Genomic DNA, 26,007 nt, shown 5'->3' with positions numbered 1-26,007 from the left:
TGTAAGTCCTGCACACTCTCAATGGAGTTTAGACTTGGAAGATACTTTGGGCATTGAGGCTTAAAGTCTGGATGCAATTCACAGCAGTATTGCATCTAGCATTTATCCTAAGCCATTGTGTAGATTTTTAAAGAAGGGTCACCTCTGGGGAGATGCTCCTGGGTGCCTTTGTGTAAAACAGTAGCTGAACAAGTGTATGAGGGAGCCCTGCTCGTATATCTGTATACTTGCCCTCTTGACTTAGATGTTCCAGAAACATCTCAAGCTTAACAGGGAGCTCTTGATTCCTTCCACAACCCATTTTTCCTCTGTACCTTTCTCCATTTCAGTAAATAGAAGGCAAAAACACACAGCCGTTTAAACCGACATTGTCATTCTAGAGCCTTCTAGAGCCTTCTGGAGCCTTCTCCATCTCCTTGTGGACCCTCATCCCATTTGTCACATATAAACTGCCAGAAAGGCCATTAATCTCACCTCCAAAGCCCTTCTGGAATACGCTTTCTTGTCAGTCTCCACTGCCATTCCCAGTGTAAGCCACCATCGTCTCCCAGTGGGCCTGCAAAGTAGCCTCCAGTTAGTCCCCCCAGCTCATATCAGTTCTGCTAGCGTACACCATTCTCCACACAGAAAACCCAAGTGTTGTTTTACAAAGCCAACAGACTAGGTCATTTTCCCCACTCAAACCCTTGTGTGTCTTTCAAATGTTCTTGGAGTTGACTTCAACCTCTCTATCATGTAGCCTAACTGAACTGCCATCTGCCCAGCTCTCTACCCTCTGACATCACTATCTACCTTCCTCGCTGCTTGCCATACCCCTCTTTCCAACGTACCAAACTGTTTCCTGCCCAGAGTTTTACATACACTCTGCCCGAATGATTCTTTCCTTAGAACTTTTACATGACCTGCAACTTAACTCTAGTCAGCACCGTGATCTAATGTGGAAAGGCCTTCCTTGGTAACCTTCATAATGCACACGAAATGAAGTAAATTACATTAAAGCGCAAAGAAAGAAAACTTGCTCCTAGTTACTGCCATGTCACCCAACTTCTGTCCTCTGTGACAGGTATTGAAGTCTAAGGTTGTCTTGTTTTCCTGTCTAATCACCTTCCTAGAAGGTAGGGACCTTGACTGTGCCTAAAACAATGCTTGGCAACATGGTAGGTGCTTTATATAAATATACATACATGTGCATACCTATTTTTTAGTAGAAATTCTCCTAATATAATGAGAAAACTAAATTCTTCTGTTCCTATATACCATTGATGATGCCCAGGTATATTTTCTTTTTTATTCTTACGTTTTTGTCTCCTTTTAGAATTGAAGAGAAACACAGCTGAGACAACGCAAAAGGGGAAAAAATGGGTTGATACATACATAGCTAGTGTTTTGTAGTTCCTGGGAGGCAACCTAGGTAGGACCCTGCATTACTACCCCCCAAGGGGTCCTTCCCAAGAGAACACTTTGATTTGTGGCTTTAAAGGAGATTGAGAAACATCTTGCCCTGCCTGGTTTGGCATAGACGACCAAATAAACATGCTTGAACTCACTGCATGCTGTAGGGCATATGTGTACAGATTAGTATACCACATTCTTAAAACTTTTTTTCTTCCAGAACACACACACACATCATCATCATCATCATCATCTAAACAGAACACACCCTTTGCTGAGTCCAATTAGCTCTTGGGTGGTCTGGTACTAGAATCTTGACATTGATAGCTCAGTGTATTCTTCATAGTCTCTTGACCACATCCCACTGCACAAAAAAAAAAATCGAAGATTCACTTGTTATATTATTACATTGTTAGCATTGAAAAGTATAACTTCAGTTATAGTTATCACAGATTTATTATAAAAGCAATAGACACATATTTATGCCTATGCTTTTACCTCTTCTATAATCAGTGACAACAAAATTTTTACAGTTGCATCTTGGTTTTTAACAAGAGACTAAGTAACACAATAGATTTTTCCCTTTACCTTCAGAGCAGTCCTTACCCCAATATTCAATATTATTATTGTTATTATTATTATTAATTTATATCTAAAAAGTCTTTATTCCCCAAATTATAACATATATTTTATTTCTTTCCTTCCTACTTTTAATGAGTCTCCATAAAATCCTTACATGTGTAGCTTATTTGCTCCTCTTCTTCCTCTTTATATCACAATACAGATTAGGTGACTCCGAGAGGCTTTGATACAGCCCATTTAAAAATCAAACGTGTGTAAGTGTGATTCCCTCATCATGACTCCTGTAAAGCAATTTCTTGCTCTTGCTATGGAATTTCACTTTTGTATAATACAGTGGTTTAGAAACCTTCATTCTTTATATTCTTAGAAGTCCAAGGTCAAGTGTCAAAATATATGACGTGGTCAAGAGGGAGCCCAGAGAAAAAGGCGGTGGGATCTTCCATGTCTCCATCCACCAAGAGAATCTTCTTTATCTATTTTAAATATTGGATTTATGATCGATTAGTTTGAAGAAATTACTTCACTCTAAAAAAAGCTGAAAGTCATCATTTGACCCATGATTTGTGCAACTCTGGACCACACGAGACAAGAGCCAGGCTGAGGTGGGCTTAGCACATCAGCTACTACCCAAGGCACTTGAGTCTACATGAGCCAAGGGTCTATTGAACTATTTGCACTTCTGCAGACCTGGAATGTGGCCTTTGGAACTCATACCTGTGGGAGAAGCTGGAGCCCTCTCATATGTGTGCCTGTGAACTCTCCTGTTTCTAAAAACAACTAGACCATCATCTTCAAAGTGGACCATGTTCCTCAGTACTTGATTATAGTTGAAACAGCAGCCTACATTATTTTTTTTCCATTATCTACTTTCTCTTATTTGCTTTTGATTATATTGTTCCTTAAACCTAGCATCCCTTAGAGTACCTGGGGGGCTCAGTTGGGTAAGCATCTGACTTTTGATTTCAGCTCGGGTTATGATCTCATGGTCATGTTGGGCTCTGTGTCAGACATGAAAACTACTTAAGATTCCCCCTCTCTCTCTCTCTATCTCTGTCTCTCTCTCTCTCTCTCTCTTTCTCTCTCCCCCTCAGCCCCTCCTCTGCTCGCTTTCTCTCTCAAAATACAAAAACAAAAACAAAAAACCTAGCATGCCTTAATAACAATCCCTACTTCCTTCACTCCAGACATTGCCCTACCCAGAATTAATTAAAAATATATCTCTTTATGAATCCTCCTGTGTTTTCATCACCAGAAATCATTGTTACTTTTGTATGCACAGCTTACAAGCTGTACTTTAACTTCATGTTTCCATCATTTTACCTCAGTTTATGTTTCTTTCAGGCTACTTGCCCTTGACAGCAAGCATGGGCCTTCTATTTTGTTATTCACCTCTACCTTTACCCGTTTAGAGACCACACCATCGGGAATAATCTCCAAAGTGATGTCAGGGAATTGGTCCCTTAAATACCTCCATGCAACTACCACTAGCTATGAGCATAGCTGTTGTACCATGGAAACTGTGGGGGCTAGAACTTGGAAAAGCTGTCAGAATCCCAACTATTGCTTCTCTGAAAGTTGATGCAGCTTAAATTGCTGCCCTATTCTTGCCAAGATGGATTTCCTATCAGTCTTGCTTCTATGCAGTAAGTGCCTTTGAGTCAAAGAGTTAAAAACTGGTGAGGTTGCATCTAGGAAAATGAGGTTTCACTTTTATACGAGGGAGGGAGTCTCTACCCCCCACCAAGATTAACCAGATAAGGAAGTGACCTAAAGGAGGAAGAGGCTTGGTGTAGAAAATAAATGTTAGCATAGACATCATTTTTTTTAAATGTTTATTTATTATTTTTGAGAAAGAGAGAGAGAGCACACTCAAGTGAGCAGTGGAGGGGCAGAGAGAAGGGGAGACAGAGGATCAGAAGCAGGCTCTGTGCTGACAGCAGAGAGCCCAATGAAGGACTCAGACTCACAAACTGAGATCATGACCTGAGCTGAAACCAAGAGTGACTGAGCCACCCAGGCACACCAGTATGGGTGTCATTTTTAATTCCACATTTCACAATTTAACTTAATTCAAATATCCAAATCCTGGTTTTTTCAACTCTAAGAGAAAGTCATTAATTCCTATTGTCTTTATGTATATTATTTGGTTATTTTCAGTACTATTAAAATTCTGCCAAGATTCAGTTGTGGATGACGTTTATCTGGGTTTTGAGAGATGCATAGGACTTTTCTAAAGTTGAAAAGATAAAGAAAAGGCCAGTTTAGTCAGAGGGAATAGCATGCACAAAAGCTAAAGACCTGAAAGCACCATTAGGTGTTTGGAGAATTTTAAACAGTTTGCTTAATAAGCTAGATGTGGCCGGACAAGAACATAAGCAGCAAAGCACTCAGGCTCTTGTACGTCTGCCAAAGGTGTTGAGCAATAACTTAGCTTTAATCTTGCAGGTGATGGGATGTTGTTAGAGAACTCTGAACAAGAAAATAACATGATCAGACTTATATTTCACTTGGATTAGAGAGATCCCTCTTGGCAGCATGTGGAGGAAGAGATGGGGGAGGGTGGAATTGGACGTAAGAAGCACAGTTGAATAGGAAGCTACTGCAGTAGGATATACAAGAGATGGTAAAAGCTTAGTGACTAATTGTAAGAAGGTATAACAGGTGAGTGTTGATTTGATTCCGTTTCTTGTTTTGGAAAATGTGTGTCCCTAATCAAGATAGGAAATAAGAGACAGAAGCTCAGCAATGAGTGGAGAAAACAGAACTTCCTGAGAGATATTTTAGTGCAAGTATCTAGTAGGCAATAAGTTCAATGGGTCAAGTACCTGCAGAAAAGTCGAAAGTAGAGATATAAAGGTATCAGCACATAGGTTATGGGAATTCAGTTTTCCTAGGGGAGAGGTGTAGACTGAGAAGAGATCTGAAGTCAGAAACGTAGAAATTTAAATAGCAAGCAGAAGAATTCCAGAAAATGGGTGCTATGTAAGAAGAGATCCAAAAGAAAATGTCAGAGAAACCAAGGGCATAGAGTTCCTACAAAGAAGGAAGAATTGAAAAAATAAAATGTCAGCACCTGAGTGGCTCAGTCCATTGAGCTTCTGACTCTCAGAGTTGTGAGATCGAGACCCGCATGAGACTCTGTGCTAAGTAAGGGCGGAGTTTTCTTGGAGTTCTCTCTCCCCCTCTCCTCTGTCCCTCCTGCACTTGTACTCACTCTCTCTCTCTCTCTCTCAAAATAAATTAATAATATTAAAAGAAAACAAAATGGGGCGCCTGGGTGGCTCAGTCAGTTAGGCGGCCGACTTCGGCTCAGGTCATGATCTCACGGTCCGTGAGTTCGAGCCCCGCGTCGGGCTCTGTGCTGACCGCTCAGAGCCTGGAGCCTGTTTTGGATTCTGTGTCTCCCTCTCTCTGACCCTCCCCCGTTCATGCTCTGTCTCTCTCTAAAAATAAATAAACGTTAAAAAAATTAAAAAAAAAAAAGAAAACAAAATAATAAAATGTCAAAGGCTAAGTCCTTTGGATTTGGTATTCAGATCATTTAGTACGTGCCAGTGCTGTTTCAGTAGCATAGCATGAGTGGAAGAAACAAGTGTAGATTTTTTCCCCCCAAAATGCTAGCTAGAAAACAATACACTGTATTGGAGAAATTTCTCAAAGACATAGACATTAAGCATATACCTAAGCTGAGAGGAAGGAGTCTGTAGAAAATAAAAGTTTGAAGGGAAAACAGATAAACCAGGTCTAGAGAGAAGATGAGGAGTAAAGGTGTGGGGTTTAGCCTCAACAGAGATGTGGGAAACCTCTTCTTTGGAGACATTCAGAGAAGGGAAAAACAATTCTGTGGATGGAGGAGTTAGTGTAAGTAGAATGGTAGAATGCTGAGTCATTTGGCCCTCGATGATCTCACTTCTCTGTAGTAAGATAAATAATCAATTTAGAGTGGGCCACTCATGGTTTGGGTGGGCTTTGTGGAAGTGGCACAGATTTGGAATATCTAATGGAGGGATATCGTTATTTCCGATGCCATTTTCCAGCTCTGTGCATTACAGAAATATAATTAAATAACTCAGTAAACCTTTGTGTAGCATTTTCTTTCTTAATTTTATTCTTTCTTTTTTTTCCTCCTCCTCTTTTCGACTGCCCCCATTTCTTAGGATTCCCTCTTCTTCCTCTTCAGAATTCCTACTTGAAGCTGACAATTGACACACCAAGCCCCTTTGAAGGGCCAAAGGGGAACATTCAGATTTGAAAACAGCCAGATTACAGTTTTACACTTCCTGGTTTTGAAACCCCTGAGAAGCACAAAATTGAAAAAAATCAAAATGGCTGCACTGATGCTTCAGCGAAGCTCCATTTTAAAGTAACCATTTTCCTCTTTTCCGCAAACATCCTCCCCGCCCCTTTTTTTTCCAGGAACTAGGTACCACCCTGAAAACAACCAAGGGGGCTGGCAGCACTTACGCAATTCCTGTTGAAACCGACTAGATCCCGTATTTCCCTATAAAATGCAGCAGTCCCTTCCTCTGGATAGCCTGCGGTTTTTTGAAGGCAATAGCGAGCTGCAGTCTCCTTTGCCTGGCAAAGCAATAAAACTATTGTTCCTCTTTATCCCAAACTTTATCTTTGTGTTATATTTTGGCTCTGAAGCATGGAGTTCAGTTTTTGACAACATTTTGTTCTTGCAGCATTTTTCATCTACTACTGTATCTGCATGGCTTGTGCCAACATTGATCATCTAGTAAGTTTCCTTTTTAATTTTTTTTTATTTATTTAAGTGATCCCTACATCCAATGTAGGACTTGAACTCATGACCCCAAGATCAAGAGTCACATGCTTCTCTGACTGAGCCAGCCAGCCACCCCTCCTTTTAAAAAAAGTAATAATGTTTATTTTTGAGAAAGAGAGAGGGGAGGGGGTCATGAGCGGGGTAGGGGCAGGAAGAGAGACACAGAATTTGAAGCAGGCTCCAGGCTCCGGAGCTGTCAGCAAAGAGCCCGACACGGGGATCAAACCCAGGAACTGTGAGATCATGACCTGAGCCGAAGGTCGATGCCACCCAGGCGACCCACACCCCACCTTTTTATTTCTTTTATCTGGAATTTTGAAATGCTGCTTTAAGGACTTTAGTAGTGCAATCTACACTTCAACTTCTTTCCCCATGCCTAGCTGCCATGAGGGATTTTTTACTGGCTTAAATCAAAGACTTGAAGGTATTAGTCATGTAGCTATCTGAGAGCCATCTTTTCAAGCTGGCTTTTTTCATGGTAGAAAAATGGCATACAGAAGTTCCAAACCTCATCTCTGAAAATCATAGCACCTGGAGAAAGACCTTCTTTCCCAAACAGCCAAAATTGTCTGGACAATCTGATTGGACCCGTCTGAACAGATCACTTCCGTCTAGAAACAGCACTAGCCTCTTTGGCATAGGCCTACATTATTTCAAGTCTCACTGAGGTGAAGGGGATAAGATTACACAAATTGGTTTATATCAGTTAGGATCCACTTGGATCTGAGGATGGGGTTAATTCCACCTTAATCAAATGGATCTTACAAAGGAAAGGGCATGGGATGGAATGGATGCTAGGGAGTCAATAAATGCTTACTACCATAGCTTCCTCCCTCTGTCTCCAGAAAAGAATCCCCTATGCAAGGCCTGTTTCATGGGTATGTGACCTAAGTAGTTATATACAATTACTAGTATATTGCACAGAGTACATAACACATGGTGTATTATGTATAGGGTATACAGAAATAATTATAATTAATTACCACATTTTTGGTCTTCCTTTACAGATCTAAATAGCATGAGAAAGGAGATACCACATCCGTCCTGTATCCCTAGGACTTAACACAATGAATGTTTATGAAACAGAAGTATCTTCCCAAGGGTACGAAGGGTTAGTGCCCGCCTTGCCAGGATAGAAAATTTTCTTCTTTTCTTTCCTCATCTCCCCTCAGAGATGGAGCTCAACTTCCAACTAACATTAAAGAAGTTGTGTTTGTGATCTAGCATCTGGGCTTGTGTAATTGACGTGCTTTCTTAATGATAGGCGGAAATGATAATAGTAATAATTGTTCCACCACACTGGCACGCACTGAAACCTGGACCCCTTTGGTTTTGTTTGTTTATTGTTGTCTATTTAATTGTCTTTTAATGCTCTAGTTGTTAAAGAATGAAATAACAATGTTTTAAAAACTCATTTTGCATTTTAAATATTTACATTTACCAAACGAAAACTTTGTAGTGCATAAACATTATAAAATGGGTTATATAACCTCATTTGAACTTAGCAAAATTTTAAATTCAAGGCTTTCAAACATGAGAATGAGGCAAAAACGTTCCTCCTAATCCTGCACAGTAGGCTCGGACTACAGCACGATTTCAGGTAATAGGATTGTAGGGTTTTTATACACAATTGTGTAGGCAGTGAGCTGTACACAATGGGTGCCTCCAGTCACATTGAGTCCCTGTGATTGGTGCCTCCTGTAGGTGTGCAGTGACATATGTGACAGCTATAAGTCAATATCAACATCCTTTTAATACATTTACTTAAATGTCTTTTGCTTCAACTTTTTTTGAAGGGTCTAGAAATAATACTTTTTTTCAGAGAGAGAGAGAGAGACAGAGAGACAGAGAGAGAGACAGAGAGAGAGAGAGAGAGAGAGAGAGAGAAGCAGTGGGGGAGGGGCAAAGAGAAAGGGAGAGACACAGAATCCCAAGAGGGCTCAGCTCAGAGCCCGATGTGAGGTTCCATCTCATCAACTATGAGATCCTAACCTGAGCCTAAATTAAGTCTCAGATGCTTAACCAACTGAGCCCCACAGGTGCCCCTAGAACCAATACATTTTTTAAAACTAAATTTATTTAAATTCAAGTTAGTTAACATACAGTGTAGTATTGGTTTCAGGAGTAGAACTCAGTGATTCATCACTTACATACAACACCCTGTGCTCATCCCAACAAGTGCCCTCCGTAATGCCCATCACCCATTTAGCCCATCCCCCTGCCTCTTCCCCTCCAGCAACCCTCAGTTTGTTCTCTGTATTTAAGAGTCTCTTATGGTTTGTCACCCTCTCTGTTTTTATCTTATTTTTCCTTCCCTTTCCCTATGTTCATCTGCTGTGTTTCTTAAATTCTACATATGAGTAAAATTGTATATTTGTCTTTCTCTGACTGATTTAAGTTTGCTTAGCATAACACCCTCTGGTTCCATTCACATTGTTGCAAATGGCAAGATTTCATTCTTTTTCATCACCAAGTAGTATTCCATTATATATATTTGTGTATATATATATATATATATATATATATATATATACATACACACATATGTATGTATATGTATATATGTATGTATATATACACACACATATATATATACACACACACATATACATGTTACATCTTTTTTATCCATTCATCACTCAATGGACATTTGGGCTCTTTCCATAATTTGGCCATTGTTGACAGCACTGCTATGAACATTGAGGTGCATGTACCCCTTTGAATCAGCATTTTTTTTATCCTTTGGATTAATACCTAGCTGTGCAATTGCTAGGTCACAGAGTAGTTCTATTTTTAATTTTTTGAGGAACTCCATACTGTTTTCCAAAGTGACTGCACCAGTTTGCATTCCCACCAACAGTGCAAAAAGTTTCCTCTGTCTCCACATTCTTGCCAACCAGAACCAATACATTTTTTTTTATTTTTTTTTAACGTTTATTTATTTTTGAGACAGAGAGAGACAGAGCATGAACAGGGGAGGGGCAGAGAGAGCGGGAGACACAGAATCTGAAACAGGCTCCAGGCTCTGAGCATTCAGCACAGAGCCCGACGCGGGGCTCGAACTCACGGACCTCGAGATCATGACCTGAGCGGCCGAAGTCGGGCGCTTAACCGACTGAGCCACCCAGGTGCACCAATACATTTTTAAAGAAAAAGAATAATAATTACATGAGTATAACTCCTTAAAATAATATAACTGATATCATATTTGGTTATATCCTTTTAAATTACTAAGAATCATTTTTAAATATCATTTCTAAATTTATATGGTCAAATGAGAAATTTGACAAAATTTCTAGCTCTGTGTCTGAATGCTTTTTATGTAAGTTCAAGCATCTAGCACAATCTGCCCCCAAAATAAGGCCTTAATGTTTTTTGCATGCATGCATGAATTGCTCAGGTAAATAGCATAAGTAACATGAGTTATGATTCCATTTATGTCAGGATAGTTCTCTTTTTTTTGAAGTGTATTTATTTTTATTTATTTTTGAGAGGGAGGAGGGGCAAAGAGAGGAGGGGAGAGAGAATTTCAACAGTCTCCACATTGTCATCATAGAGCCCAATGTGGGGCTCAAACTCATAAACCATGAGATCATGACCTGAGCTGAAATCAGATACTTAACTGACTGAGCCACCCCAGGTGCCCTGTTCACACCTTTTTTAAATGTATGCTTCCCATTTCTTATTTGTTTAAAAGGGAAACTATAAACATTGACTTGGGTATCTGTACATTGAATTAAAGATACTATCCAGACACTTAATTGACTGTTAGACATTGGGTATGAATGGATGTGATACCTGGAAACCCAAAACATTATTGCAGGCCACCCATCAGAGGGGTGATCTATAGGTGACAGATAATAAATGGTGGAGTCATGCTAAAATCTAGTTTTCAATAGGATCACTGGTTCATTTTCATGGTCACTGAATGTATAGTTGGGATTATCATTCTTGGCAATCGGGGTAACCCTACATTGGATCTCAGACCTGTAGAATGAGAGCTATGACAGCAAGGAAAGCCTTGTGAACATCAATGACATCTCCCCAACCTCTCCCCACATCACATCAAGATATTAAATTAAAAAAAAAAATACCACATCTCAGGGTGAGATGAGAAGATTATGCCATCTGTGAAGATCTAAAAGATGCAATGGTGAGGGTTCTTATCATGTATTCATTTAATATGCTACTCTGCTTCCTATGCAAAATGGACAGATTTTAGAGAGAACATAGTCTACTCAAAGCCCAACATGGTAGCTGGCCCGATCAAAACTGCTCTGCTGGGGGCACCTGCATAGCTATGTGGTTGAGTACCTGACTTCTACTTAGGTCACAATCTCGAAGTTGGTGAGTTCAAGCCCCACATCGGGCTTGCAGTTGTTAACCTGTCAGCTCAGAGCCTGCTTCGGATCTTCTGCCCTCCTCTCTCTGCCCCTCCCCTACTTGCACTTTCTCAAAAAGAAATAAACATTTTTTAAAAATGCTGTGCTGGACTTGCTATCTTTTCAAGAGCCAACTAATAAGTCTCAGGGATATGGTATGTAGCTGTTTACCTGGCAAATGTTTCTTTCCTATCCAATGAATGAAAAACCACAGAGACTGTGCATTTTTGTTGAGATGAATGACAATATTCATATATGGTTTTGCTCTGGGAATAGAACTCCCCCAACCTCTGTCATAATGTAGTCCAAAGAGATACAAATCATGTTGAGAGAAATATTCTACAGGATATTACATTGATCCATTATATTGATGACATTTTGCAGTTCAATCAGAATGAGCAAGAGTTTATTAAGATTATAAAAGCTTAGGGAAGATACATTTACTCCACAGGGAGTGAGAAAAACTTATGAGGATTCAAGAACATGACAATTCAGTATAATTTTATAGGGACCTATGGGGAGGGGTGTGCTGATACAATGCTTGCAAAGTAAAAGATACATTTCTGTATTTTAATCCCTTACTACTGAGAAGGAAGCACAGTGCTTGGAGGGGCTTTTGGGTTCTGAGGCAACAGATTTTACATCTAGATCTGCTTCTCTGGCTAATATACTAAGTGACACAGAAGGCCACCAGCTCTGAGTAAAGCCAAAGGCAATAAAGGGATCTGCAGAAAATTTAGGCTACAATGCAAACAGCCCTGCCAGTGGGGCCAGTTGTGTTTGAAGAATAAGTGGTTAAAAGAGATGCAGTGTGGTGTTAGGGCAAGCCCCAGAGAGAGAATTATAACACAAGCTCCTGTGGTTCTGGCCTATGGCCATAGCATCACCAGAGGGCAATTTTATTCCTTTTGAGAAACAGCTCCTGGTAAGACGTTGGACCCTGGAAGATGTAAAACAATTTACCACGTGGCACCAAGTGGCCACGTCTCTGAAACTGTGTATTATAAATGGGAGTCCTGTCAGACCTGCCAAACGTAATATCAAAAAGACCCAGGACAGTGCATCATAAGAGGCAAAGGGAATTGAGTTTGAGCAGGATCAGAGGACCTAAGTAATCTTCATGGCCCAGATCTCCAAAGCACCCACCAGAGTTGTTCGTTCCAGTGACCTTCTTCCAGTTTTCATTTCCCCTATCCATATAAGGATCTTGTACATCCAGATAAAAGAGGAAGAAAAAACTTAAGTTTGGTTTATGGAAGGCTCAGCATAATATGAAGGTTCAAACCAAAAATGAACAAGGGATACATTATAACCATACCGGAAGGAAAAGGACCGAAAGATCAGAAACAAGGATGTTTGGAGGAGAGACATGTGATTGAACACAAGGAAATGGGCATGAAGTGTGAAAACTTGTGTTATTGCATATTAATACCCACCAGAAAACATCTACTGTGGAGAAATACACTGAACAACCAAGAAGACAAAACGATTCAGCTAGTCTTTGCCTAGAGCTATCCCAGAACTGACACAATGGGCGCATGAACAGGGTAGTCATGGTGGCAGATATGAAAATAGGCACCAGCTTAATGGGCTCCATTTACGAAGACTCTGGTCAATTCAGAATGACCAAACTGCCAGCCACAAAGCCCAACGCTGAGATCTTGGTATGGCACCGTTCCTCAAGAGAACTAACTAGGCACTGGTGGTAAGTCATCTACCCCCTTCATTCCAGAAGGGCTAGTGTTGGTCTTCACAAGAATACACACATAATCCAGGTATGGCTTTGCTTTTTCTCTCCACAGAGCTTCACCCAGCATGGCTATTCAGGGGCTTGCGTGGAGCAAGATATACACATGGGGAGTCTCATGCAGAATACTGTTTGACCTCAGGGCCCCCATTTCATAGCAAAGTATGCACAGGAGTGACCATGGGATGCACGTTGTAGGAGTTGTATCACATGACCACACCATGTGAAAGCAGATGGCCTGATAGAACATTGGAATGGAAGATGAATGGCAGTCTGACCTTAGAGCAAGTGAAAATTGGACTGGGTTTGCTGATTTTTCAGAAGAGTTGAAAATAATCCATGAATTTAAGGAACGTCAGAGATGCTTATTCCAGCCTCATGATTTCCCCTGACTTCTTCATCTCTCTGAAAAGACTCAATAGCATGTCAAGGTACCACCCCATAGGCATGAATTTAAAAGACCAGTAAACAAATATGCTTTTAGCTACACAACAAATCCTTCAATTTCTAGTTTTACTGTAGAAAAATAATGCCAGATGAGTATAATTCTGAAATTTTGTGCTGATCTGCTAGGGGTGGGGTGGGGAGAGAAAAAAAAGAAAGTCAGATTTAGGAAATTAAATTCTTGAGCAAAATCCTCTTTTAATTTCCCCTCAAACAAAACCCTTCATGTAGTTTTGGCCAAAGCATAAACTTGAAGAATATATCCACTAACAGCTGCCTTGGAACCTAAAAATCAACCCCTTAAAATAATATATTTAGATCCCTAAACTCAGTATTAATTAAATTTCTTTCATCTTTTGAGGTAACTTGTTTAAATGACTGTCAGGAGCCAGAAGACATGAATGCAATTTCTATCTATTTTGAGTTATTAATAAAGAGATTTTAGACCTGGCATAGGAAATTAATGTTTCTTTTCAAAGGACTGATTATTCCAACTCATTGCAGTGCTGGAGTATTCAGAGCGTATTTCTGAGGCAACATTAAAGATTCAATCCTGATATTTAAGATACGATTGGTTATGCATTTAGTTGTTTCTTTCTTTACACTCATGGTCTTTTGAGATCATGAATTTCAGCTTGTTATTCTGAATTTATTATCAGGGAGCCCTTCTAGTTAAGAAAAAGAGATAACCAATTACTTTCCTAACCATATGTTGTTACTTCATTGTTACTCTCGTAATGCTACTTATGGTGCTTTTTCCTTCTCAGATGGATTTGACAACATCCTAGCCGTCAGGTGGCCTTCTCCTCTCTGTCCACGGAACATATGCTTAAGCGATCAATTGTGTCATAGCTCACAGCTCACCCTCATGCCTAGCCAGTGCACTCTGACCTTTAGCCAGAATGAATTACTTGTTGTACCTTCACCTGAGTCCCTGCTCATTAAGCATGAAAAGCCCTTTCTCTTAGCTTCAGTCTTTAGAAATCTTTCCATTCTTTCCACAGTATGAAGTAAGAAAAGGAAAACTCAGCTGTACCCCGGGGACTTGGATCTTAATCCCAGCTTTACCACTAATGACCTATGCATATTTTGACAAGTTTTTACTTCTCCAGACTCAGTTTTCTCATCTGTAAATTGAGAACCCATGAACTAGATCAGTAGTCCTCTCTTGACATAAAGTACATGTACGCCTACATATCTGTGAAAAAAGAATATAGGGAGGGCAATGGTGTTCAAGCTTCTCAAGACAGGATTCTAAGCAAAAGGATCTCATTAAAAAACATTAGAATCAGAACACATCAACTGTTAGAAACACTGCTGTAGGGGCTCCTGGGTGGCTCAGTTCGTTAAGCTGCCGACTTCAGCTCAGGTCATGATCTCACAGTCCATGAGTTTGAGCCCTGCGTCAGGCTCTGTGCTGACAGCTCAGAGCCTGGAGCCTGCTTCAGATTCTGTGTCTCCCTCTCTCTCTGTCCCTCCCCTGTTCCTTCTCTCTCTCTCTCTCTCTCTCTCTCTCTCTCTCTCTCAAAAATATATGTTAAAAAAATTTTTTAAAAAGAAACACTGCTTTATTTAGATGAATCAAAAGATAGAAATAATGAGTCAGGAAAGCAGGCAGTTCAGGATGACCCTATAATGACCATGATGTGGCTGGAGAAGGCTATTTTCTTCATGAGGTTGTGGTCAATGCAGCATTATGCAGATAACCAACTGGGCTCAGACCATGTGAAAATATGACAGGCAGTGTTCTTAACATGACATTTCTTCATTCCCTTAATGATGTCAGCCAGGATATATGTTCTTTCTTAATGATTAATGATTGTAAGGAAGTAGGGGGGATATATGTTCAGTGCTATTATGAGTATAAAATGTAGGAATATACATATGGAGAGGAATATATATATACACACATATATATATATATGTATATATGTGTATGTGTGTGTGTGTGTGTGTGTGTGTGTATAATCTTTCTGTCCAGTATGGTGTGTCCTCCTGTTCTTTCAATTTAGAGGATTGTAAGAAGTGTTAAAGTGTTTTATTGACAGCATTCCCTTCTCTTCACCTGCTTGATGTGGTTTTAGCCTCTGCTTATGGCATCCTCTGGAGTATTTTGTACTCTCTTTTTCGCCCCTTAATTTAGATAAAAGCTCTTAGGAATTACTATTCCGGCCATGACACTTCACCTCCAGAGGAACATAGTCTTCCCCTCCACTTGTGTTCCACCCTATTACAGATGAAATGTTGTCCTATGAACCTGAGGTCCTAAAAGAGCTTTTGACAATTTAGGTCACTTATCTATACTCATCTTGCTCTAGGGCATAAAATTCTCCAGAAAATGGAGGGACCTATTAGCAGAGTAGATGTTAATGAAACCTCCTTAATCAAGTTGGTGGTTGATATAGGACTTAAATTTCCCCACCTTTTATCTTAAATAAATTTCTCTCCTGGCAAAGTGTGGCCTTAGAAATGTTTTTAATTCAGATGTAGTAGAGTAGGGATTACTTTTTTTTTTTTAATGATCTTTTTTCTTCCTCCTTGTACATTTACTTCCACTAGGTAACCTTATTTATTACTTCTTTGATTAAAGGGGACTTATATTAGAAGTAAGATTTATAAGTCCTTGTTTTTAACTTTTATAAAAAAATAAGGTTATGTTGTAAATCCGTACTATTCTTTTCAATTTTTAGAAACTGATTTGTAAAAACAAATCAAAAGAAAACAAAAAGAAAAAAAAAGCAAAAAAAAAAAAAATGATGTCTAATTTATAAATAAAAAATTTCACCAGTTTTAAGTATACAATGCAATGAGTTTTGGCAGCTATACACATTCATAAAATGATTTCCACAGTCATGATGTTGAATATTTGCATCCTCTCAAAAATTCCCTTTTGCCTTTTTGTATGCGGTTGCCCTACCTCTCCTCACCCCCGACCTCCCCCAGTCTCTAGGAACTGGAATCTGCTTTCCATTGAGTAGTTTCCTCTTTTGTAGGATTGCATCTAAATGAAATCACGTAACATATCATCTTTTATGTTGGGCATTTTCATTTAGCATTTCAAATCCATTTGAGATTCATTTATGTTATTATGTGTGTCAGTAGTTCATTTACTTTTACTGCTTGGTAGTATTCCATTGTATGGACAGACAACATTCTGTTTATGCAATCACTGGTTGATAGATATATGGGTTGTTTCCAAGCTGGTGCTATTATGAATAAAACTGTTATAAACATTTAAGTACAAGTCTTGTCTAGGGCATATCATCTCACAACTCTTGGATAAACATCTAGGAGTGAACTGCTAAAAATTTGAAAAATATGACTTCTTAACAATTAAGAATCTTTTGCTCTTCAAAAGATACACTTATGAAAATGAAAAGGCATACCACTAACTGGGAAAACATGTTAGAAAAACATATTTCTGATTAAAACAAAAATGAAAACAAAAACTTCTGTCCAAAATATATGAACTCTTATGACTCAAGAGAAACAATCTGATTTTTTTTAAGGCAAAAGAATTAAACAGATCTTTGGCCAACGAAAACATATGAATGGCAAATAAACCTACAAAGTATCCTCAACATCACAAGTTATCAGGAAACTACAAATTAAAACATAATCGTATAAAACACTACACACCTATTGGAGTGGCTAATTTAAAACATTAGTGCTACCAAGTGTTGGCAAAGATTTGGAATAACTAGCATTCTCAGGCACCTTTAGTGGAAATGCAAAATGGTACAATTCCTTGGAAAAAAAAAGTATGGTGGTTTCTTAGAAAGTTAAGCACACACTTAGTATACCCATTTTTTCAAATGTAGGCAATTTTCCATATTTACAAAATTCCTTGCAATCATATATATATTTGTTCATTATTCATTCCTACTAATTTTTTATAGAATATGGTGGATTCTACAAATATATTTCAATAATTAATAATACAAATGGCAAGTTTATTAATATACCTTTGGCAAGCTGCACAATTACTTGAGGCCCAGTCTTTCTGTCTCTCTCTCTCTCTCTTTTTTTTCTTGATGTTAATTTCCACATAGAGGATTAGGACAAAAGTTTTTCCATGTATAAATATGTCCTGAGCCTTAAAAATCAGTTTAATTTAGAGGAGCCTGGGTGGCTCAGTTGGCTGAGTTCGGCTCAGGTCATGATCTTTTGGCTCATGATTTCAACCCCTGCATCAGGCTCTGTGCTGACAACTCAGAGCCTGGAGGCTCCTTTGGATTCTCTGCCTCCCTCTCTCTCTGCCCCTCCTCTGGTCATGCTCTGACTGTCTCTCTCTCTCACTCAAAAATAAGTATTAAAAAAAATTTCAGTTTAATTTAGTTAAAATTTTTATCCTCCCCCTCAGTTGATATAAAAAATACAAATTCTGTCAGAGACATAATTACAAACATTGTTGTTAACCATAAAGAGAAATCACTAATATAATTATTAAGAATCTGTTTTTCTGTCTACTTCTCATACCTTTTAAGATATTCTGACCCAATCAACATTACAATTACAGAAGGAAAATATGCTACAATGTAAAATTTCCAATTTTATGAAATTTTATCCTCAGTTTTGACCAATTATGACTTCATAAATGTGCCTCTAATGGAAAGAGTAACAAGCAAAATTAAAAATAATTTGACCAGATTTGATTAAGCTTTATAGGAATACCTTTCAGAAATTAATAAAGTGAGTAACTCTTCATAACAAATCCATTTGATGTCAGATAGTTTTCAATTGTTTGCTTTCAACAAAATTAAAAGAAGGTCTATTGGAGCTTTTGGTTTACTAAAATTATTTGGTGGTGGATTATTATGTGATTTTTGGCATATAAACGGAAATAAATTTTTTAAATTGGTACTTTTTCTCTAAAAAATTTCTTATATTCACACATATATATTTATGTAAAAGGGTTTATTAGTGTTAGCCTCTATAAAAATGAATTTTTTATATCAGGAATAAAATTAATGTTGTAACCTGCTTTAGTCAAGCAATAATTAATATTCACAGATAAATACATGAAATAATTGAAAATTATTCTTATCCATGTCATTAAATTAGTAATATGTTTTTGTTGCTTTATTAGTTGGTAGGGATAAACACTGCAATGATAACTCTGGACAGACTGTTCTTAACAGCCAGAAAATGCCTATATTGAAAAATATATATATAAATTAAATTTATATAACAATTTATATTGTTAACATGAATTATTTTATTGAAATAAATTAAATTATATTATATAATCTATAGTGAATTATGTGTTATGTGTAAAACTATACACTGAAAATTATATTTTAGATTTACATAATCTATGTAAATATTTTTGCTGTAGAGATAATATTAAGACAATCAGGAAAATGTTTTCATGTGTTAGTCTATTAAAAGACTCTAAGAGAAGAGTTAAAACGTAAATAGGAGTTCAAGGATCACAAGGAATGATGGAAGATTTCTGACTGTCAAAATAGAGCTTGCTCATGTATATTTCAGTGAGTAACAGTGACATACTGCTTTGCAGTTTAAATTTTATTAGATACATTTGAAAGAGAGATATAGCTTTATTTTTTACAGATCAATATTTATAATATGCTAGAAATTAAATTTTTTGGAACCATATGCATTGCTGATGAAAAAGTTTAGATATCAACTTAAAATAGGCAAGATGGTAGATGGTTTAAAAACATATATGACTTTTTAGAAGGTAAATGAGATAATAAATTGGAGATCAGTGTTTTAACCTCCTCAATCCGGACAAGATGTGCCATTTTTGGAGTATCTTGTGCTTCCTTTCATTATAGGATTTACTAAGATTTTTCGTGACAGCCTTTTTACTTATCTGCTTCCTCCACTAAACAAGAAGTTTTTTGTTGTCAGGAACCATGCCTTACCTAAGCAGTCCTGAGACAGAGGTTGTCAATGAATGTTTTTTGACTGAATGCACACATAAACTGATTTGTTGAGGACACAGATTTCTCAGGGTTTTTGTTTGTTTGTTTGTTTTTGTTTTTTAATGATTATGTGTACCTCTCTATGCTTACAGTCTTTCTTCTGAACTTTTAAGTTCTTCAGGAAAGGAATCAATATCACACTCTAGTAGAAAGAAAAATATACTAAAATTTTGGATGTAGTCCAATCTCTGACAACAAAATGATTATGTAACTTGGGCAAGTCATAAATTCTTTAGGCCAAAACTTTCCTTACTCGTAAAATCTGGGCCTTTAATTGGGTGCATTCTTAGGTCCCTTCCTGCCTTAAATCTATTTTATTTTCTTGTATTTCCTATATAGTTGAAAGTGACTTAATTCATAAGTCACTTATTTCCTATATATTCATGGGTAAGAGTGCTCGCGTATGGCTGCTGCCTCCTTGCCTTCCTCACGACTCTGCATTTGGTAGAAAAGAAATAACAGTGACTGGAATTAACTAACAGCCATCTATGATTACTGAATCTTTACACTTAAAACTGAAAGGGACTTGATACATTAACTAATTCCACTTTTATTTTCAAAATGAGAAAATGTCAAAGACTTTTCCATCATTTGCCCCAAGTGACAACGGAGCTATTATCAGAGCTTGGTATCACATTTTATCTTTCTCAGTGGAGGGCCGGTTGCAACAATAATGGCTCAGACTCCAGGTTTTGGCGTCGATATCTGAAGTCAAATCTCAGCCACAGAATTTTGGGAAAGTTATTTAGATTTTCCATTTTGGGGTTCCTTTCTTACATTATGCGATAATAATGCTTTAACTCATAGCTTGATTTGAGAATATTAAATAGGGGTTATAAAGTCTTAGGCACATACAACAAAGCTAAATAAGCGATAGTTGTGAGTCAGTACAAGGCTGCAACATCTTAAGCTCACAACTGTAATTTTACCTTAATATCACATATAGCAGACAAAAACCGATGCTCAAAAATTATACCTATCTACTTAACTTTCGGGTCTGTATGTTTTACTAACCCGGGGGAGGTCATTGCTTGTACCATGTGGGCACCTGACAATACGGGCTGCCCAGTGAACTCCAGAGGGAAGCTGGCAGTTCATGAGCCAGTTTGATGGGATCCTTCTACAGGGTCTGCTCCTCTAGAGCCAGAGAAGGAATAGCCCTGAGGCAGTAAGACCCAGGAAATTTTGGCAAGGACTTGGGATTTTCGTCCTTCTGGGAAGTTGGGGGGCATCTCGGGTCTTGCACACAGCTCTCCAGGCCGTCCTTGGTCTCAGTGGCCCACGCAGTCACAGCCAGGCCTCGTCACCATCCCGCTCCGAGAGAACGCAGACTGGCTTCCTGGCAGAGAGAGAAAACAGAAAGCAGGATAGGGCAGCCCCACCAAGTATCAGCAAGGCTTTTGTTGGCCAGAAACAGGAAATTGACCTCAAACTGCCTTAGAAAATAAAGATCATTTTTAAAAAATTGAGATATAAGTCACATACCATAGAATTCACCATTTTAAAAGAGTACACAATTCAGTTTTTCTTTAGTACATGCACCTAAGTGTGCAATCATCATCACTAACAAAAAAAAAAAAATACTAAATATCGAAAAATGGGAGTAGGATGCACAAACTAAAAAAAATAATTATTTAGGGGCACTGGGGTGACTCAGTCATTGAACATCTGACTGTTGATCTCGGCCCAGGTCACGATCTCACTCTTTGCGGTATCAGGCGCCTTGTCCCGCTATGCACTATCAGCATGGAGCTGGCTTGGGATTCTCTCTCTCCCTCGCTCTTTGCCCCTCCCCCACGCACATTCTCTCCCTGTCTCTCTCTCTCTCAAAATAATTAAATAAAAGCTTGAAAAATATATCTTAAAAAATAAAAATTATGTCTCAATTAACCTATCTCCTTACCTAATTATCTATCAATTGCGTTTAAGTTCAATTCATGAAACAATGATTACGTGTTGTGTGCCAGTGTCGGCATTGGGCACTGGGGACACACACAGGAATAAAGCATGATACGGTCTGTAACTTCAATGAATTCCAAGTTGACACTTTGAGGAAAAATTCCTAATAAGTGCATGGACCAATTCGTGCCGGAACTATATACCTGCTGCTACAACACTGAAATTAAGGAATTGGCTTTGCAACCCAAGATCCCTGTAGAACATCCCTTGTCTCTCTTTATATTAGATTGCCTCACCCTATATGATATCAATTGAGACGTAATGAAAACTGTTACATCAGATTTCCCTTAAGTGGTGAGAAAAACTAACTCCATGGAACTCAAGTTTACTTAGCCCATTTAAAAGAGATCTTGGAACATGGCATCTGTCTGAAAGGAGTGAAGAAGGGATGAGAACACGACAAGATTCAGCACGAAGGGAAATCAGAATTACAAACTGCTCTGTGCTCTGAACAGTTTGGATTTTGTAATCAGAGCTCTCCCAGATGTTCTCAGAGTCCCAGGGCAATCAGGAGAGAACTAAGGAGTTGAAGCAGCGAGAGAACTATATATCCTGGGGATTTGTTTCCTTATAACAAAACTCCTTTAAAGTAATTTATCAAAGTCACCAGAGAACTGAAGACATTTAGCGTGGCTTATAAAACCTCAAACGTCGTGCTCTCTTTTTGAAAACTGAAAAAGCTGCAGGCGTTTTTGGCTAGCCTTTTCTTTATAATGTCAGATCACCACTTGACATAAATAGGAGTAAAGGAGGATAAGAAAGAAAATGTCATAAGACAACAGTGAGATGGAGGTTGGAAGCTACTGACAGAATTTGTACTTGAGGACGTATTTTAAAAACATGGCACATGCGTACATGTAAATAAGGCATTGACTACAAGAGCAAGCTCATTTCTGTTTTTGAACAAACAGCACATTCTGTGGATTTCAAGTGCATAAACATCAGGAACTAATCTCTTACATAAGCCATTTCTATTATCTTCTCCAACATTGAGGTCATACACTAGGGAGATAGGGGTGGACTTTTTATTCCACACACACACACCCATTGTTGGCTGACTATAACATATAAGTAAATTTGCTGCCCTATTAATTATACGTGCTGAAAATGATTCTTATTCATATCAGTCAGGAGAATACAACTGCCTTTATAATAATCGGAGGTAGAGATTACTATAAAATATTTTGGATAATTTTATGAAAACGGAGTTGGGACAGATTCTGCTGCCAGCTGTAGAACTGCTTTTAATTAAAACCTTGTTCAACATGCTTACTGCAGAGTTTTCTTATTTTCCTGTTATATAAAGATATACTGATTCAGCAATTATTGAACCCTGGACACATTATAAAACTTTCTTCTGAGACTACTTAGCCAAGAAAATCAGCTGTGATTCATTAGATAATAACACTACCAGAAAGAATGTTCTGAAGTTCTCCCTTAGTTATAGGTCTTTGGTGGCTGCGGAATACAAAGGCCCAAACTAAGAAAAGAGACTTCTCATTTTAAATTTAATAAAAGTCTCTGTAATGAGATGGTAAAGGCAGACTTATGTATATATATATGGCTAGTGGGTCTATTAAGCAGGGTGTAAACGTTAGATAAACTGTGTTCTATTCACAACTTTGTTAATAATTGCTTCACTATATGCCCTGCTATGACTACTGCTAGTCGGTACTTACTAGCACAAAAAGTCAAGTCAATGTTGTCTGTTACAGAATGAAGGCCACACAACTTTTGCATAGCATGTGTGTGTTATATGGGACCAGAACTGCATAGAATTTAATTCTTCAGCATCCACTTGGACTCTTGGAGACTGCCAAATATTTTGCTCCCTTCCAAATTTGCTACTTTTCCCAACTCCTAATTTATGAGTTTTGTCAGCCGCTTTTATCACTAGTGAAATAGGCCAAATTCCTGTTACTTTGCCGCTTTTTACTTTGTGAGGAAGATACTCGCGACGGTGAAAGAAAAACTCTCAAGATCACATTCTTTCTGAGATCTTATGCAGAGCATAGTGATTATAGCCAACATTGCTATATTATATACTTCAAAGTTGCCAAGAGACTAGATCTTTAGTGGTCTTGCCCATTGAAATGATAATTATGTGATGTAATGTGGTAACGGTGTTAATTAACTCTATTGTGGTAATAATGCTATCATATATAAATGTACCAAATCAACACATTGTACACCTTACACTTACACAATATTATATGTCAATTGTATCTCAATTAAAAATCACACCAAATGGTCTAAGAATTATGAAGTGATTAAAGTAGTATCTAAACAATCTTCAAAAAATGACAAAATGACAATTATAGTTGAGGAATTCAACAGTCCCCCTCACAGAATGAACAGAGAGATATACTATGTCCATGGACTGAATGACTGAAAATGCCATTTATGTTCAAATCAATGTATGTGTTTAGTGCAATTCCCAGCAAGATTTTTGGTCAAGCTGATTCTAAAAAGGGTGTAAAAACACAATCACAAGAATAGTTAAAATAATCTTGACAAATAATACAATGGAAAGAATTACTTTACCCAATACTAAGGCTTACTGTTTAGCCATAGTAAACAAACAAAAACAATGTTATAGAGATAGAAACACAGATAAATGGAAACATAGAGAAAATTCAGAAAGAGATGCACACAAATATGGCCAACTGATTTTTTACAAAGATTTAGAGATAATTTGACGGAATAAAGATCACCTCTGACAAATGGTATTGGAGCAACTGGATATCTATGGCATAAAATGAACCTTGACCTAAGCCTCACACATTGTACAAAAATATGAACTCAAAATGAATTGCAGACTTAAATGTAAAATATGAAACACTGATAACCTGCACCTCATCAAATTAAAATCTTTTGCTCTATAAAGACCCTGTTTAAATGATGAAAAGAAAAGAGATAGCCATGGAGAAAATATTTGCAAGCCTTGTATCTGACAAAGGTCTATTATCTATAACTTACAATGAACTTTTAAAACTCAACGTTAAAAAGGGAAAGTGGGCAAAAGCCATGAATATCTGTATTAAAAAAAGAGAAAATAGGGGCGCCTGGGTGGCGCAGTCGGTTGAGCGTCCGACTTCGGCCAGGTCACGATCTCGCGGTCCGTGAGTTCGAGCCCCGCGTCGGGCTCTGGGCTGATGGCTCGGAGCCTGGAGCCTGTTTCCGATTCTGTGTCTCCCTCTCTCTCTGCCCCTCCCCCGTTCATGCTCTGTCTCTCTCTGTCCCAAAAATAAATAAAAAACATTGAAAAAAAAAATTTAAAAAAAGAGAAAATAAAAGTAAAAAGGCAATCGTCAAAAAGGTGAAAAATATCAAATCAAACAGGATATTCTTTAAAACATCAATAGGACTTTGAGTTCAAGTAAAAACTGCGAATACAAATACAATATAAACAGCAAAATGGATACTTAACAATATGTAAGACACCTTACTCTTTGAAAGAAAAAGGAATAGATGTGATACTTATATTTTCAGAAAATACCAACCAGCAATTCTGGGAATGTTTTGTGCAGTTTTGCAAAAACTCTGAATACATGACTACATACTTGGTCATAAAATTCTGTCCACTCTTGCCATCACATTTTTAGAGGATTATGAAACATTTCAGAGAGTTTAAAAGAATTTCGGGATATGATTAAAGAGTTAGAAAAAAAAAAACCCTCTAAGTTAAAGCTGTGGAGGAATCAGCATAGTGTGAGGGAAAGACCCAAAGAGGCTTGAGTTATGCAAAATGGTATTCACCAAAAATAGTGGCTGACTATTGTTTACATAGAAGATTAAACAAAATGACATAGATTTACCTCTCTACCTGAATGTTAGAGCTCCAAATGACCCTGCTCACGTGAGTACATGATAAGAGTTCAAATTTATGAAATCCTTACATTATTAAACACACATTGTTGCACCTATAAAAAAAAAAAGAGACACTGAGGGGTTTGTATTTTGTGTAAGGTTGCTCAGGAAGTGGTAGCATTCTAGTTCTGGTCAAGAATGGCTAATTTCAACATTCAGGTTCCCAACCAATGCGCCGGAGAGGTCAGCAAACTACAGCCCAAGGGCAAATCCAGCCTCAGCCTGTTTTTGTATGGCCCGTGAGCTAAGATTATTTTAATATATTTAACCATTTGAAGTTTTAAAAATCCCCCCAAAGAGTGTAGTTCGTGGCACGTGAACGTTGTATGAAATGCAAATAATTAACTGAAACAGAGACTGTATGGACCACAAGACATAAAATATTTTTTATAGGAAAAGTTTATTGGCCCCCACACTAGCGTATCCATGCAGTATGAATCTGCACACAGTATATTTCTACATCATAACGTTGTATTCCAGGAAGTGGAGGAATTTTCTCTGATAGATTGTAATTCAGGTTATGTGCTCCTGTGTGAAGCACAGATGAATTCAGAGATTTCTTGAAGATAGGAAAGCAAACTAAACAGCTTTTCAAAGAATTTCTAAGACAATTGTTCTTTGCACTTGTAAGCACTGGAAAGCATATAAGGAAATTGAAATGGGAACCTGATGTTTCCCAGGCCACCGCACAGTGGAAAACAGTCAGCGATGCATATTCTTTTAAGCTGGTAGAACATGTAGTCTGGATGAGTGTGTGCCCAAATCCTGCAGTTCACCTTCGTGTTTCGTAATGTGAAGCTCTAAATTCGCTTTTTACAAAATTGAAGCAAAATGTAAATCTCAAGGTGATATTTCTGCAAAAAATTCAAATAAATAAATACATTACCAGTA

General features: G+C 38.0%; 1 long non-coding RNA gene across 4 annotated transcripts in view; it reads left to right on the top strand.

The window, feature by feature from the left end:
- Positions 1-7,986, top strand: part of LOC144616880 (uncharacterized) — a 424,927-nt gene extending 416,941 nt beyond the window's left edge. For 2 of the 4 annotated variants that reach the window (XR_014137974.1, XR_014137973.1), the window contains exons 7-8: positions 6,132-6,715; positions 7,771-7,986. This is a non-coding gene — a long non-coding RNA (uncharacterized LOC144616880). The remainder of the gene's footprint in view (positions 1-6,131; positions 6,716-7,770) is intronic. The other 2 variants (XR_013556685.2, XR_013556686.2) reach the window with 2 other exon arrangements.
- Positions 7,987-26,007: the final 18,021 nt, after the last annotated feature.

Source organism: Panthera onca, chromosome B4, assembly GCF_046562875.1.
Source record: "Panthera onca isolate mPanOnc1 chromosome B4, mPanOnc1 haplotype 2, whole genome shotgun sequence".
Lineage (NCBI taxonomy): Eukaryota > Metazoa > Chordata > Mammalia > Carnivora > Felidae > Panthera > Panthera onca.
Note: the sequence above shows the minus strand (reverse complement) of the source record. Positions and strands in the feature narration are given on the sequence as shown.